The sequence below is a fragment of the Festucalex cinctus genome, chromosome 4, assembly GCF_051991245.1.
Source record: "Festucalex cinctus isolate MCC-2025b chromosome 4, RoL_Fcin_1.0, whole genome shotgun sequence".
Lineage (NCBI taxonomy): Eukaryota > Metazoa > Chordata > Actinopteri > Syngnathiformes > Syngnathidae > Festucalex > Festucalex cinctus.
In genome coordinates, this window is record NC_135414.1 from 19,820,243 (window position 1) to 19,837,163 (window position 16,921).

The 16,921-nt window shown below is 37.8% G+C and overlaps 1 long non-coding RNA gene across 1 annotated transcript in view; it reads left to right on the forward strand.

Moving 5' to 3' along the window:
* Window positions 1-2,202, forward strand: part of LOC144016948 (uncharacterized) — a 74,501-nt gene extending 72,299 nt beyond the window's left edge. Inside the window, exon 3 of the long non-coding RNA XR_013283040.1 lies at window positions 1,312-2,202. This is a non-coding gene — a long non-coding RNA (uncharacterized LOC144016948). The remainder of the gene's footprint in view (window positions 1-1,311) is intronic.
* Window positions 2,203-16,921: the final 14,719 nt, after the last annotated feature.

The window sequence follows — 16,921 nt, forward strand, 5'->3', positions numbered from 1 at the left end:
TACATTTCATTTTTCATAATGCATTTTTCTGCAATTGTCTGGCAACCATCGGGGTGTGCCCCGCCTGCTGCCCGAGGCCGGCTGGGATGGGCTCCAGCACCCCCGCGACCCTTGTGAGGAGTAAGTGGTTAAGAAAATGGATGGATGGATGGATGGATGGATGGATGGATGGATGGATGGATGGATGGATGGATAATGCATCATGGATAAAAGAAAAACTATAAAAACTAAAATTGTTCCTAAGCCAACAACAAAATAACCACATACTGTGATTTTTTTTCCTTCCAATTTTTCAAACTAAAGGCCTCTATTGCATAAAAACGACCACTTGAGGATGGCACAAAACTGCTGAACAAGAAACCAACATTAAATGCAAGAACTAATTTTGTGCATTTTTTTTTCCACACAAATGACTAAAAAAAAAAAAAAAAAAAAAAAAAAATGAGGTACTATGTTTGTCCTGCATATCATTAGAAATCTGCCCAAAATAAATAAATAAATAAATAAATACATCCATCCATTTTCCTTATTCCTCACAAGGGTCGCTGGAGCCCATCTCAGCTGGCTTCGGGCAGTAGGCGGGGTACACCCTGAACTGGTTGCCAGCCAATCGCAGGGCACACGAAGACGAACAAGCATCCACACCCACAAACACACCTAGGGACAATTCAGAGTGTTCAATTAACCTGCCATGCATGTCTTTGGAATGTGGGAGGAGACCGGAGTACCCGCAGAAGACCCACGCAGGCACGGGGAGAACATGCAAACTCCACCCAAGAAGGCCGGAGCCTGGACTCGAACCTGAGTCCTCAGTACTGTGAGGCAGACGTGCTGTAAATAAATACATAAATACATAAATAAATAAATATTAGGCCTACTCTTGTTATAGTGCATTATAAGACCTACATCTAAGCCTTGTCTGCCATCTAGTGGTCAATTGTGAAATTACAACTTGAAACTACAGTATTTGCATTTTGGCACACGTGAATTCGCATATTTGCATATTATTTAAATTTAAATAATTTTTTACCCTCAGCTTTTAGTGAACAAGTTATTTATTTTTTTTCATGTATTTTTATTGGTATTTTAGAATGTGTACAGTGCTGCATTCAATATACAACTTACATTTAACGACAACAGCACTTTCACAAACATATAATAATTAAAATAAAATAAATCAAACAAAAAACAGGTTGACTTCAAAGTGAAGAAGTTATTTTTAATATCAGTGGTTTTTGCAGAATAATTTTGGTTTGTAAAAAAAAAAAAAATTCAACTTGTTCTTTTTTTTTGTTTGTTTGTTGTTTGTAGATAATCAAGGGGCCACACAGAGTGCCACAGGCAGGCTGCCAGTTGCCCATCCGTGAGATAGACTGATGGACGGACTGTCTGATCATCCAGCATGCAGCCAGGGAGGAGGAAACCAGACTAATAGATGGGAGGAGTTGTTTGAGTTGCCCCTGAGAGTGACACCAAAGGGAAAGCACGTGCGGACATCAATATGAGGGGGAGGCGGAATGAAAGGAAGTGATTATCCTCAGTGTCTAATGGATTGTGAGGGGATTGTAATCAGATGCTGATCCCTCTTCATCAAACGAACTCTCTTCTCTCAGGAGTGATTTGAAAAAAGGATGAAGCTCACACTTTCTTGCGGAAGAGAGACTGAAATGTTGTTGGAGATATCTTCAAGTTTGTTCGCTTAACCTTTGGATTTGAGGCACACATGAAGACATGAGCCATAATAATATAGCATTGTATAGACTGTAAGGTCCCCGTGAATATAATGGACTTTTATCAGCTTTTAACAACAGTGAAATATACACTGAAGCAGTAAAATTAGACACAATTTGAGTGTGGAACAACATGATATATTTGTCAAAAGCAGGGTCGATATTTATTGCAATTGCATTAAGAATTGAATTTACTGCATTGATAGACCTCTTTGGCTGAGTTTCCAGCATCCACTGAGGCAACATCAATAACTGATGACAGCTGCACAGCATGAACAACAGTTATGGCTTTAACTGCTCCACAGATTCTTTATTTGTTGTTGTTGTTGTTTTGATATTTTGTGTTTGCACAAAATGTGATAGACTGTTCAATCTGTCCTGGTGCGCATTTGCCAGTGTTAATGTTTTTATTTTGCCGAGATGTTGAAAATCTCCAGTAATGATTACCATTGTCAGAGATTCATTTAGCAATTTGTTTAGTGTGGTGGTTTATGGTTTGCTGCATGACATGATTTTCTTATTTTTAAACTCTATAATGTAGCTACTGGAAATGAAAAAAACAAAATATTAAAAATAGCTCTGCAGCTGGTTAGCGTTGAGTATTAATTTATATTCACCTGGGACAAAATGTTGTGCTAGTGATATTCACTTCGCATGGAGGTCAAGACAGGATGAGGATATAAAAGTGTTTGTAACCAAGTCAACAAATGCAAACTGTGAGAATGAAGCAATAATAATGAATTATGATAACATTTACCAAGAATAATCCAACTTGTTCAGATCACACACCTTGAAAAGACGATTAGAAAAAAATCAGGACAGGCTATTAACTACTGTTAATTACACATCTTTTATCTTTTCCCTCAAATGATTCTCCATCCTCCCATAAAGCTTGTGCTTGTCGTCATCTTGTCATTTCATTTTAAAAACTATTTTCCGTAATTATACTTTCATACAGCCTTCATTGTGCAATTATCAGGGAGGATTAATTTGGTGATAAAATAAAGAAACTAAATAAACTCACTAAATCACAATAAAAACAAAGATTTACTGCAATCAATGTAATTGTGCTTCTTCCCCTCGTCAAATTCCACTTGTATATAATTTTTGTGATAAAGTTTGCTCCTTTTCTTCGTCTGCCATCCTCAAATTGCTCGCAACGATACGTTGAACAAAATAGTATGCCGCTAAATCGTACGACTCACTGAACCCATGGGGTTCGATCGAACCAGGATTAGAACCACCGATTAATTAGTTTGTCATTGATAACAACCAAGACGTTGCCATATATGGATACCTGGTCTTTTGGTGCATATTGTGTGTATGTAATGTTTGTTTGATGCTTCTGGTTTGGCTGCAATGTTTGTAGACTATCAATTCAGACTTTATGAATTCCTCATTCAATTTGTAAATCCATACTCCTCACATTCCAAAACCTGACTGAAGAGTGGATCAAAGTGAGATTGCTTTAAAAAGGGGGAAGAAAAAAAAGCCGTGGTAAGAGCCCAAGGCATGTAAACTCAGTGATCCAAATTAAGTTGTTTTGGTGAATAAAGTACATTTCTAATGGGTCACCCTATTTCATCACCTTAGGCAATGTTGAAAATCTCATTGGAGTGAGAAGGTCTGAAGACAAGAGCGAGACGGAGTGACACGATTTCCCGGCTGTCCTTGTGGCCTGCGGCTCGAAGTTCTCCAGAGGGGACGATGACATTGTGATGGACAATGAGAGCACATCTACATGCATGCGTGGCTGTTGGTGTCAGCGTGGAGCAAGGACTGCATCCCTATGAGGTTAAATTGATGACATGGGATAATCATTTGTTTGATTTTCACTTGACGTAGACGACACGATTCCATCGTTTACTAGCTTGACTTCTTTCATTCTTGCATTTTTTTCTATCTTCGACATAGTCACCCATACATCCGTTTGTGATCGTGATCCTCTGCTGTAGGAGAAAGCGACTGTGATTATCGGTGGTGTTGACTGAACCCACGACGGCTACAGCTTGTATTTTTGATTACTTCCCAGAAAACAAACTGTTTGTCAAGAAGGTTTTCAATTATGTTTTCTCATTCAGTCGTGTGCTTTTCCTTGACCTTGCAGCAGACTCAGAGCAAAAATATAATTTTCTACATTCATGTCAGCTTGTCAGCAGCGCGACTGCAGCGTTCTGTTCAATGCGATTTGAACACAAATGCACTTATCAACTGACGGGGGAGCCGGTGCACTAAAACAAAGAGAAAAAAGCATTCTTTGAACGACTTGAGAACGCGCACAGCCAGGTCTTTGTTATAAAGAAATTCATAGATGACGGGATGTCTATAGCAGCATCCGTCTAAGCCAAAAATACCGCTGTCAAACATTAAGACGGAATGATATCACTTCTTCAGGTCTTTAACGTGTGTTTTTCGTTGTTGCCTTGCATATGTGTTAAGAAGAACAACACTTGAGTTCACAATTTTAGGAGCTGTATCATTTGAGCAGACATATTTCACTCCATACAGCCTTAAAATTTGCTGTTGTGTACCAAGCTGCTGCATCATCTATATAATGTATAAACTCGATCACCGAACTTTTTATTTGTTGTAGAACAAAACACAACACATAACCAAGCCAACTATCACAATGAGCACATATGCACAAAATTGTAATGTGTTGTACCTCTGCCATGACTGGCCCATGTCTGGCACTTGTACAGCTGGCCATAGGAAACAGGTGCAAGCTTACATGGAAATTAATACAATATTCCTACCGTCTGTCCGTAATCATCTTTCAAAGTAAACATCTGACTTTTTCCCCCTACAAAAATGAAGGGCCCCTGTATTGGCCCAAACATTGGTAATCATATCATTGTTCTGCAATTAAAAACTATTACAGTCTACAGTTAAAAAAAATAAAAATAAAAATCAGAGGAAACTCCGCAGTGATTTTAGGCTTGTTTTCTGTGTTTTTTGTTTTGTTTATTGGTCAATTTTTTTAGGCTGGTGAGGTCAGCACGAGAACGTTACCAGCTGATTGCTCCTGTTTCCTTGGTTGCTGGGTGTTATTTTGTGGTGAAATATATACTTTGCTTCTCTGCAGCCGTCTTGCCACTTTGCTATCCGAGATTTAATCCCCCCAGTAAAACACATATTTTCCATTTAAGATCACACAGCAAACTTGGAAAGCATGATAATTAGACTGCAAGTATTTTTTTTTTAATTTTATTTAATTTTTTTGTTTTTTCACGTATTGCCTGAGCCTTTGCATGTACATGTACATGAGATGAACCTTTTTTCAGCTTGTCTCTTTTTTTTTATATTATCACATTGTATCTGATCAGAATTCAGCGAGTTCAAGTAAAAAGCCATCAAGTTTACCGGCATAGTGACTGGAAGCATTGCACAGCGTAGAACATCCACATAAATGAAGTATCAGACATTTAAGTTCATCCATCATCCAGCCTTCTTCATTTATAGTGTTGAGAGTACAACTAAAATGGCTTGCCCTTGAGATTTCCTACAAAAACAAAATCAACAGGAAGTTGACAGTATTTTTTGTTGTGTGTGTGTGTGTGTGTGTGTGTATATATATATATATGTATATATATATATATATATATATATATATATATATATATACATATATAATTACACACCAGGCAAAAGTTCACAATTCCAGCTTTTATTTGATGGTATTAACATCTAGATGAGTTAAACAATTCAGTGCATAACACCTTTTTATTTGAATCCACCCACTTTTCAAATTAACACAAGTATTGGAACATATGGCTGATGGATAAAATTGTGTCTCATCTTCATCTTTTGATCTGAAACCCATAATTCTTCAGTCCACAATAAAAACAAAGGAATTGACCTTGAGTTCCAATACTTTTTGGAGGGGACTGTACTTATCTTTGGTATGGCATGTTGTAAAAAGTATCTCTGATCCAATGTTTTAATTATTGCTATAATTATAATGTGTTAATGATTATCCAAACGCGCACACACAAACACAAAAAAATAAATAAAGGTAATTAAATAAAGAAAGCCAGTGGTGGCCAAAAAGTTTTGCACAATTCTGTACATCAGTTTTTCCCTGCCATTTAACATGCAAAAAAAAGTTCCCAGCACACCACCAAACAAACAGTAAAGTCCTAGTATGACTACTCATAACAATGTACTCACAAATATTATTTGGTATGCAATGTGAGCCGCTTTAATTATACACAAAACTTTTTTTTTTTACTCGCAGTACAGTCAGACCATGATTTATTCTGTTATATGAATAGCAACAGATGGATGGATACACGTTGTACCTTCATCCATCTAATCGATGAGCATTTGCTTGCTCTACTTTTCGCATATATAGACTAACACATAATGCACACGAGTGTGCCGGACTGGGAATCACGTGTATATTGTGGCCTTATCCACAGAAATATGTTTTGCATACAACAAAGAAATAAACACTTCCATGTAAATCAATCTCAACGTGGTTGTTGAGACCGAAAAAGCACTCCTAGATTTTACATTCCACCATCAACACAAACACACAAACACCTATGGTACCAATTTGCAGATCATAGCAAAAAAATTACTTTGAAAACCCGCTCGTATTTTTCTGAGCAGTGCACTTTGACAGCATTGACCTCTTTGTGCAACTCATATTGGCCACGTTGCAATCTAACCTTCATGAGATGCCGCATTTCTTTGTCTTATCAGCGTGACGGATGCTGAAAGCCTTCCCCCGTTCCCTGTCATTCATCTTACGAAGCATTCTGTTTCAAGCTAATTCGTCAGGCCATGAGTTGAAATATGTTTTTCATGTAGTTGTGCAAACTGCACTCCTGTGTCACTGCAGTCGCCTCCCTGTGTAAGCGCGGAATGCAATCTCAGGTTCGTGCAAAGACACACTAAAGGCATTACTTCCTCACAACTGGACCCAAGCGCATGCGGGGGATCCCTCAGGTGTCGTTCAGCCCAAAAATATTGCTGGTTTATAAGACAAATGATTACATTTATTGAACTACAGCCAGAACTCTTATCTAATTACTTTGGAAAATGGACCTCCTAGACTTGCATGTTAAGTGCCCAAATATTATGAATCTATGACATTGATGAGATATTTCAATGCAATGGCCACACATAGCATTACTAACACTTGACTGGTGGGGTAAATGTGATTGCATATTGAATAATTGTCATCAATACGTAGACATTTTCCTGGTAGACAAATTACACAGAAAATGCAGCGCAATACCATAAATTAAAAGCAAAAAAAAAAAAAAAGACTGTCTAAATGTTGTTTATGCCACATATGGGTCTGTGATATTCATCTTCTTCTTTTTTTTCTTTTTATTGTTTTAGAGCGGTGGTTCTCAACCTGGGTTTGCATAGGAAGGTTTTCTGTACCTTCAGCAAGGTTAAGAACTACTGGGCAAAAAAAATAATAAAATAAAAAAACTTGGAAAACAGCCTTTAAACCATTGAGTTCTCTTTTTGGTCTGTTGAAATATATGAGTAGCACGGAATAAAATGCTATGCTAAATGGTAAATGTCGGTTGGCCACCGCAAAGTTTATCAATCTGTATGGAAAATAATCAAGGTTATCAAACATTGTATTTTTATTGTAAAGGTTCTAATTAAATCTGTAAGATTGTTATTATTCCCGTAGCATAATATCGTCACCAATTTAGTCTTCATATCTTTTATCTATGTCTGAAAAAAAACAGCCTTTAGTGTTCAGAAGAAAAAAAAAAAGACTTGACAGTTCTTCCATCATTGAGCTGTTTTTGCTGTTACCGTCAATGCATTTTTTCAGTATCCCTGAAAAGATATTCAATGGAAAATGCCATTCAAGCAGTATAACATGTTAGGACTTAACCGTAGGTGTAACATTTTACATATATATATATATATATATATATATATATTAGTCAATGAACCATAATCATAATAATGTTTTGTGTTTCTGTAAAACGCTTTGTGACAGTTAAGGCCGCTTGAAGCCACTATTTAAATACAAATGACTTGTCTTGATGTAGTAATAATAATAATCATCATCATCATCATCATCATCATCATCATCATCATAATCATAAACAGATTCCCCCACCCCAATTGTCAGTGGGTTGGGTTAATGAAATGCCAAAGGCCTGCCACAACTGTTTCAGACACACACGTGAGTGTGGTTTTTGTGGAAGTAAATCTCTCAAAGAGTTGACCCTGACAGCAGAAGATCCGCCTTTAATAAGAACGATTCTTTGTAGCAATCTTGTGTTTGATTTCATGACTTGAGGCAAAAATCTGTCTAATAGTATCCACACTTCCCTTGCACCATGACAGGAAAATCCAACATGCTCTTCCTATGATGTCTTTCCATTGGCAGCACTAGAGTGCAAAATTTATGGGAGTGTGTCAACACGTGCATGTCTTTCTTACTGTGAGATAGCAGCTACAGTGTGTGTGTTAAAAATACTAGCCTAGCCTTTTTCATCTGTTATTTGATTAGGGTCAAAGTTCATAGTGAAAATTCATATCACGGTCATACCAGTTGAGATACTGAAGCACATTTCAATTAACCCAACCAACCTTCAATCATCATACTTCAATTGACTAATTAATCAATCGATGGATGTACAAGCCGAATTTGAAAGGATTATTTGTATTCACTTGTGATACACACTGCTGTACTTTTATTGTGATTAGCTACAGTAGGGTGGTAATTCTCCAATTTACTATTTACCTGGAAACCAGTTACAATTTTTAATGAATGGACTCATGTCAATCAAAAGTAAATGTTTGTTTTGCCAATGAATGGATGTCTATACACAGACTGTATTTGCAATTGTATTTATACGAGTTGTCTGATGGTGGTACATGTATGTTGTTGACCGGGTGAGTAAACCAGAAGAATAACTGCCATTCTTGTGAGAAGTAGGCATCAGTATATGTAATTCAATAATGTCCGGTTATTGAGTCATAATTGGATTCCACCTTAGCTCTGAGTGTTTCCAGGTGGGAGGAGACCCACTTGGCTTGAGAGCATGCTATCAATAGCATAGCTCAGCAATATCCAATTATTGCATGACTTTTTTTCCAAGCTGAATTAAATATATGATTTTCAAAAGTCATTAGATTTTTCTCTTTGAAGGGAGAAGGTTCATTTAATCCTTGTCTTTTCTTTGGCAAAGGTTGATGGACAGCTGGTATTTGACTGAAGTCAGAGGATAAAGAATGGGTGATAAATTAAAATTTAAAATAAAACGTTAAAACATTCACATTTCCAACAGACTATTCTCTAATTCTTTTTTCCCCATTATCTTCTTTTTTAGTATTTCTCTTGGCACAATTTAAATACGTGTTTGTCCAATCAGATTTCAGCCTCTAATTTAATCCACCCCGGCCTTCAGAATGAGTTGCGCTGGCCAGTTGCAATATTATGAATGGGAGTCTTTCGTTTACCAATCAGTTGCCATGCTCGTCCTCGTAGCCTTGATCACATCATCATTTTTATGTCCTCCAATTGGTTGATCAGCAAAACTTTTTACAGCCAGCTTTGTTGCATGAAATACATCTTTTGCAATCTGCACACAATATCAGCAGACGATTTGTGAGTGACTCAGACGGCCTCTGGGCCACAAATGATTGTGAGTCACAGGTTCTGGGAAGCATTGTTAAGCTTAACCAACAATTTTTTTTTTTTGTTGGTGCACCAATATCACTTTTAGAAGAGCAACATGCTGAAAAAATACAATTGTGCTGGTAATGCAGAAGCAAAACAGAGAAAATAAAACTAGCTTACGGTAGTAAAATTACGAAAAGAACGTACATTGACAACATTTATACACATTAAGAGAAGTAAAAAAACAAAAACTAAATCAGTAGTTTTCTCGAATTATTAAACAGGGCAAAAAAAAATTAAGTGTTGAGAAGATACAGAGGGGAAAAAAAGCATTTACACTCTGAGTTAACTTCATTTCTATTGGCAGATTATTCCATTTGCGTGCAGCAAATGCTAAATGCAGCTTCACCATGTTTACTTTGAACCCTGGGCTCCTCTAATTAACCCAAGTCTGCAGACCTCAGGCCCCCATTGAGTTAAGTCAAAATTTGTAACCAGTCTTCTTCAAAAAAAATTGTAGAGGTTTTAGAAGCTACCATATACCTGAAGATTGAGGTACCAAGAGTCATTTTGTCGTTGTAGCAATTTTCTGAGGTTTTGCGATTTTCAACAAATATTCATTGTGTCTGAAGAATATATATTGTCATCTGCCAGAAGTTTTGAGTTTATCCCACTAATGCACACCAACGTTTAAGATATATAAAAGCCTAAGAGCTACGTTTGACCCAAACATGGCTCCACATATCCAACTTCCCACACACGACTCCAAACAGTATAATGAGTTGACTTGCTGGCTTCACGTTTGCCCTTAAAGTACAAATATTTGATAGTATAAAAGTTGTTTGCAATTATACACCAACACGTATATTCTTATACTCAGTAAGACATTGTCATGCAATGGTGCAGTCAAAACTCAGGCCAGCACACACAATATGCACACACAGCCTGGAGCTTTTCCTGGGGGCTTGGCACTGGCATCAGGAAGGAGTGTCATGCAACATAATGTGCCTTTTTTTGTCCTCCAGGATGGCTCACATTGCTGAATGCTTGCTGTATCCTTTTTTTTTTTTCTCCTCAGCATGAAAAAAAACTAGATTTAGTAGAGAGTGAAACTGTCAGTGGAAGAAAAGACATTATTATATTGAACAATAAATCATATGTTTCAAATGGCATGAATTGATGAAATCCAGGCACGGGATTATCAGATTGGACAGAAACGTAATAATTTATGTCCAGTATTTATTTATTCATTCAAGAATTGCCTCGCACAAAATGTGAAAGTGAGAGTAAAAAAGTAAGAAAGAGTAAAAGTGAGTACACGCCTCACATTTCTGCAGATATTTAATTCCATCTTTTGATTGGACAAATTAGAAATGACATGTTGACACAATGACAGTAGTCAATGTAGATCTTATATAACTGTGTAAATGTATTGTTCTCTCAACATAACTCTAAATGCAGTAATTGATAGCTAAACATCTGGCAACAAAAGTGAGTACACCCCTGAGTGAAAGTGCCACTCACAATTTCAAAGCAAAGATTTGAGCCGCTTATGAACTCAATGACTTCCAAGAGGCTGTTTGTAAGTTGAGTTTTCCTAAAAAGTTTTTTATTTATTAAAAAAAAACAAAAAAAACATTTAAAGATATGAAATAATTGATTGTATACAGTATACTGAATAGACATATATACAAATACTGCCTATACATAAATTAATTTTATTTATTTATTTTTTCTTAAAAACTTTGGGACAGGGAAGTATACATCACATCCAGAGCATGATAATAATGAGAAGCGAGAATGTTGACGTACATTTCTGGTGAGTTGGTTGTTTACAACTGTTCAACTGTCAACCAAGATAGCATTTAGCAGCCACAAATTTTATTAGCGATCTTTATTTATTTATTCTTCTGTCAGAGGAAGAGCCCCTCCTCTTCTCCGCTCGAAAAATTGCCAGTGTTGAGTCAGTCAGCATTAGCCTTTACTTTATCAGCCATGCTAAATAAAGTTTACTTGCGTGGAACCATTCAGTTCAAGCGCTTCACGCGGTGACTGGACGAGCGAGAGAGAGAAAGCGCGACAACGAGACAAAGAGAGAGATGAGAGGCTTTTATGACGCGGTGCTGCTCGGCGGAGTTGTGGCGGAAAGGAGAACTACAACACAGTACCGTCATGCATGATATGGTGTGCACTTAAAAATATGAACTTGCGAGCGCAATACGGTATCGTACTATAGTACTCAATGACAAACTGTTAAATCAGTTCTACCAGTTTCACACACGCACACATACATAATGAACTCTTGAGTCTTCTTTCCCTTAAGATGACACTTAGGAGCTTGCAATGGGGAGCTGTGCACTCACGAGAAAGCTTCCAGTGGCTCTGCATTTGGAATTGAGGCAACACAGATGTCACAGTTATTAATGATTCAGAAGCTTTGTGTGTGGGGGAGGGGGTGGGGATATTTTTTTTTTTGGGGGGGGGGGCGCATCCAAGAGACAAGTTTCTTTTCTTTCTTTTCTTTTTTTTTAACCAATAGTTTTATGTCCCTGTATGTGAATCTATTATTTGTGTCTTTTTGCCACCAGTGATGCCGTATTGCACAGGGCTCTATAATATATAATAGATAAAACAAAGGTAGTAACTTTTTGAGCTGTAAGATCGGCAGATGGAGCTTTGTTATGACTGATGGCAACAATATAGGACTGATACAATGATGGGGCAATGAAAAATGAACTACTGTAAATGAGGTTTACAAGATATCATAATCAAAGAGGGCTACTCAGAAGTCACCTTTTTGTGACATGTTGTGATTATGTGATGTAAAAATACATACTCTGTAGCTAATTCTACCAAAAAAACAAAAAAAAAAGATGTTTTTTTTTCCATGGCCATATGATGTTTAATGATATCATGTTAAAGCCCTCCAGCAGCATTCTCTCGCTGACTAATATCAGCCCTGAGGTTGAGGATTCTGAGTTCAGCATAAATTCTAGTAAGTCCATATCTGAAACCCTCACCTCATGACCCGTGTTATCTAACAACACCTGGCTGTGCAACAATTCCTATAACCACTCTTTCTATTTATGCCTCATGTAGCAGGAGAGACTCGTGATGAAACAGAATATTGACGACAGCACACAAAAACACTGTAATAGTTGTTCACAATGAATTCTGACATTGATTAATATTTCAAAGAGGTTTTATTTATAAAGTTCACATATATTTTAAAATGATCAGGGATTTAATTACCTGAGTCAGAGCGTCCTATTTATTTATTTATTTATTTATTTATTTATTTAATTTTATTTTATGCAACCCCATAAATTATTAAAAACACACGGATACATCCAATATACGTTTTTCCATGAAAAACGGGGAATGGGGAAAAATGTATCATGAATGTATCATGCAAAAAAGCAGGAAAATAAACAAAATGTTAAAATGAACAATGAACAATTAAGTCGATGCATATTTCCATTTTTTCCCCTTTAGTTTAAGTTGCAATATCACCGTTTACCACTAGATGGGAGGCAAGGCTTAGTTGTGTTTATACTGGGTCTCATACTTCCCTATAATACATGACTCGCCGCCTGGTTAAAAAATGACAGTATGTACAGTATTTGCTTGATTCAAACTCTATTGCTGGGTTAAAATAGTTGATATTTTACATGCAATGGCAAATGTATTATGAAAAATGACATATATAAGAGAACATAATTTGTACATGCAGTATCTTTAAAAGCATTTTTGTTGCCTGTGCCTGATCTGATAAAATCCTACTTAATCCTACGTTTTTGTTTTTGTTTTTTGGGGGTTTTTTTTTTAACCTCCTCACTTTTCAGTAGATGTAACTGGACTGAAGCCTGAGCAACCAGCTTGACCTACTTGGCTCCACTGGCTGGCCTCAAAGTCCGGTTCCATGAGCCAGCTGTGACGTGAGCGTCTGTCATCTGGAATCAGATAAGGTAAGGCGGTAGGACAAAGATGGGCTGGTCTCTGTATATGTGTCGGCTCTTGCAAATCCTTTTGCGTAGGCGAGGACGGCGTCGTTAGCAATGCTACTTCTCGACAGCTATCCCAAGCTGGCCACCAGGGAAGACAGCACATCACGCTGAGATGTCAAAAAATGTCAGAAGGCCACTCAGTTCTGCTCGTATTGTCGAGTTTTGGATCCTGCAAACAGCTGAGAGTGGCTATAATTGTTATAATTGGAAGTAAGTAGAGCTCACACATTGTTTGGGAATGTACTCTTTGAATGACATGATAAAGAAGATGTCCCTTTTCTCCGGAGGACCAAGCTTCTTGAGGGATTTGTTTTAGCTCGAACTCTTGTAAGCTTCCTCATTCACTTGAATTGTCAATCAAAATCACTCCTTCTCGTTCTCAGGAACGAGTTTAATTCCCAACTAATAAGTAATTGCCGACATGCAAGTAAAGCGGTAGAAAAGGAATTGTGGTAGGAAACTACTAAGTGGCCTGACATTTTTTTTTTTTTTTACGTCAACAGGATAAATTTAAATCCATTGTGTGTCAAAGAAACCCGAGCCTTTAGGGACTAAGCGCAGAAACACAGCACAAGATAAGAGTTGGTTTTTTTTGGGGGTTTTTCTGTGTGGATTGAAAACATCCATCAGTCGTATGTCAGAAAATGCTTTTGCTGCCCTCCAGTCTCACCCCAATCAATTGCTGTGTGTTTTACAGCACGACTACTGTACATTTATTATCTGTCATGACTTTTTCTCAAGAAAAGGAGAAGCGTTTCAGTAAATGAGGCATTTTTTTTTTTTTTTTGTCCCGCAACACAAAGCTTCCTTGCTTTAATTGGCACCCTGCTTATTGGGAATAAAAGAAAAAAGCAGTCACTGTGCTTCTCTTCATGCAAGACTTTACATGTAACCGACTCATTGGAAGTGGGATGTTGACGACTCAGAAGAATATTTAAAAAGATTATTTGTGCAGAATCAGAACAGAATTGTATAAGTTTCAATTCTGACTGGTTTTTTTTTTTTTTTGATGACATCAAAAAAATGGGTTCTAAGGTGGATTTTAGCCAGCGAACACCAATAACATTTTACTGCCCACTTGGTCTGATTACATCATGAGAAACTTGTGTGCACAATTTTGAGCTGTTTTGTTTCAAAGATGACAGCAACGTTGGAGTTGTGTTCACAGTTTGCTGCCAGTGTTTACTATTTTGTATAACAGGGTGAAATGTGGTAAGCGACCGAGAATGTGTTTTGGGTTTTGCAAAATGCGGGTGAGTGGTGTGAATTAATTCATGTACAATCAAGGAGTTGGTTCGGGGCATCTCCAGTCATCTGCACGCCACTGTGAATTACGTTCAATTTCACAAGGTGAATAGATGTCAGTGCGTGTCATTTATGCACATCAGCTTTCTTCCGTTGCCCCCAAGTGGTAAATAACTCAATTAAAGTGTTGAAGCTGAAGCAGGAAATGGAGCAGGCCAGAAGAAAAAAAAACTATATAGTTGGCAAAATTATGTAAGATGATACAGAGATGTGACGTGACAAAAGTGCCGCAGGTGAACATACAATCGAATTACATTATAAAAATAGAATTTTTGAACCAATTTAAGATTAAACAGACAATTGTTGACCAATTTATTAAAATTGCTTCAAGTGATATAACACACAATTGAATTAAGTTCATCCATCCATCCATCCATCCATCCATCCATCCATCCATCATCTACTGCTTATCTAGGGTCGGGTCACGGGGGCAGCAGCTTTAGGAAGGAAGCCCAGACTTCCCTCTCCCCAGCCACTTCAACCAGCTGCGCCGGCGGGATCCCAAGACGTTCCCAGGCCAGCTGACAGACATAGTCTCTCCACCGTGTCCTGGTTCGTCCCCGGGGCCTCCCGCCGGTAGGGCATGCCCGTAACACCTCCCCCGGGAGGCGTCCAGGAGGCATCCGAACCAAATGCCCGAGCCACCTCAACTGGTTCCTCTCGACGCGGAGGAGCAGCGGCTCGACTCTGAGTCCCTCCCGGATGACCGAGCTACTCACCCTATCACCCTGCTCTGAATTGTGCCTAGGTGTGCTTGTGAGTGTGGACGGTTGTTTGCTCTGCGATTGGCTGGCAACCAGTTCAGGGTGTACCCCGCCTACTGCCCATACACACCTGAGATAGGCTCCAGCACCCCCCGCGACCATTGTGAAGAATAAGCTGTCATGGAAATGGATGGATGGATAATATAACATTTTGGATTAACTTAATTCAATCGTGTTACCACTTGTTGACCATTTTATTAAATTATTCAACAATTCTCTGTTTAATCTTAAAATTGATCAACAATTTTGTTTAATCTTAAATTGGTTCAACAATTCTGTTTTTAGAGTGTAGCTAATAAAAGATTGCATTTGTACATATATATATATATATATATATATATTATATTTATATATTTAGTTTTATATATATATATATATATATATATACATATTTATATGTTATTATACATATGTTGTATGTTTTCAGATGAGGTGTCTTTCAGATGATAAAAATCCAGTATTCACATTCAAGCTTAGGCCCATAGGTCCATGTCTGAGTTGAACTTCTGACATTTGCAACAAAGTGAACACCTAACACTACAGTGCTTCCGAAAGTACTTCCATGCACACTAAATCTTTTGCACTCTCCAATAAGGTTACAAGAAACCCTCAAATGTGCCTGTGGTGCTTTACTTTTTGAAACGGACAGAATATTGGTGCATTTTCAAACGAGTGCAAGTTCCCAGAGCAAAGCTACAGCTGACTCAGACACTCCAACCCCTCAGCCCCAAATCACACAGCAACGTTATATGCCGGGGGAGGGGAAAAAATCAAGGAAACACATCAAAGTTCGGTCTCCAGAGCATTTGTGCTCACCTACTGCCTGGATTATGGGTCCATTTATGGACACAAACACATCCATAGAGTTGCTGATTGCTCAAGAATACATCCTAATATGACTCATAATGAAAGATTATTAGGACTCTCCATTTCTGGCGGTGTTCCAGCTGAACTTTGACTCGAACGCATGCTTTGAGCGTCTTCAAGCTTACAATGCGTTAGTTGATCTGACCTGACCATTAGACCTGAGGAAGAATTCGAGGGATTCAACTGATATCAGTACCAACTCCTCATTTACGCGGCAGCCACATGACTGAGACTTCAGAGGCCGCAGAAACAAATGAGTGCATTTCACTCCACATTGACTGTTGACGCTGGCAGAAAATTGACTATATCAGTGGTTCTTAACCTGGGTGTGATCTAATCCCAGGGGTTTGTGATGGTACGTCGTGTTATCCCTTTATTATTTGAATCCTTTTATTCTCACTCTGCCAAGTTAAAAAAAAAGAATAAAATAAAAGAAAAAAAAAGAAAGTGGTCGGACGAAGATGTGCAATATGAATTCACGTATAATTGAATGCATGGTGTTCCACAGGGTTCAATTCTGGGGCTACTGCTGTTTTCATTGTACCTGTTGCCCCTGGGTTCCATTTCAAGAAATCAGTGGTGGTCTTTTGACGAAAATGAATTAAAGTTTTAGTCAAAATTTAGTCATCTGATTGGATT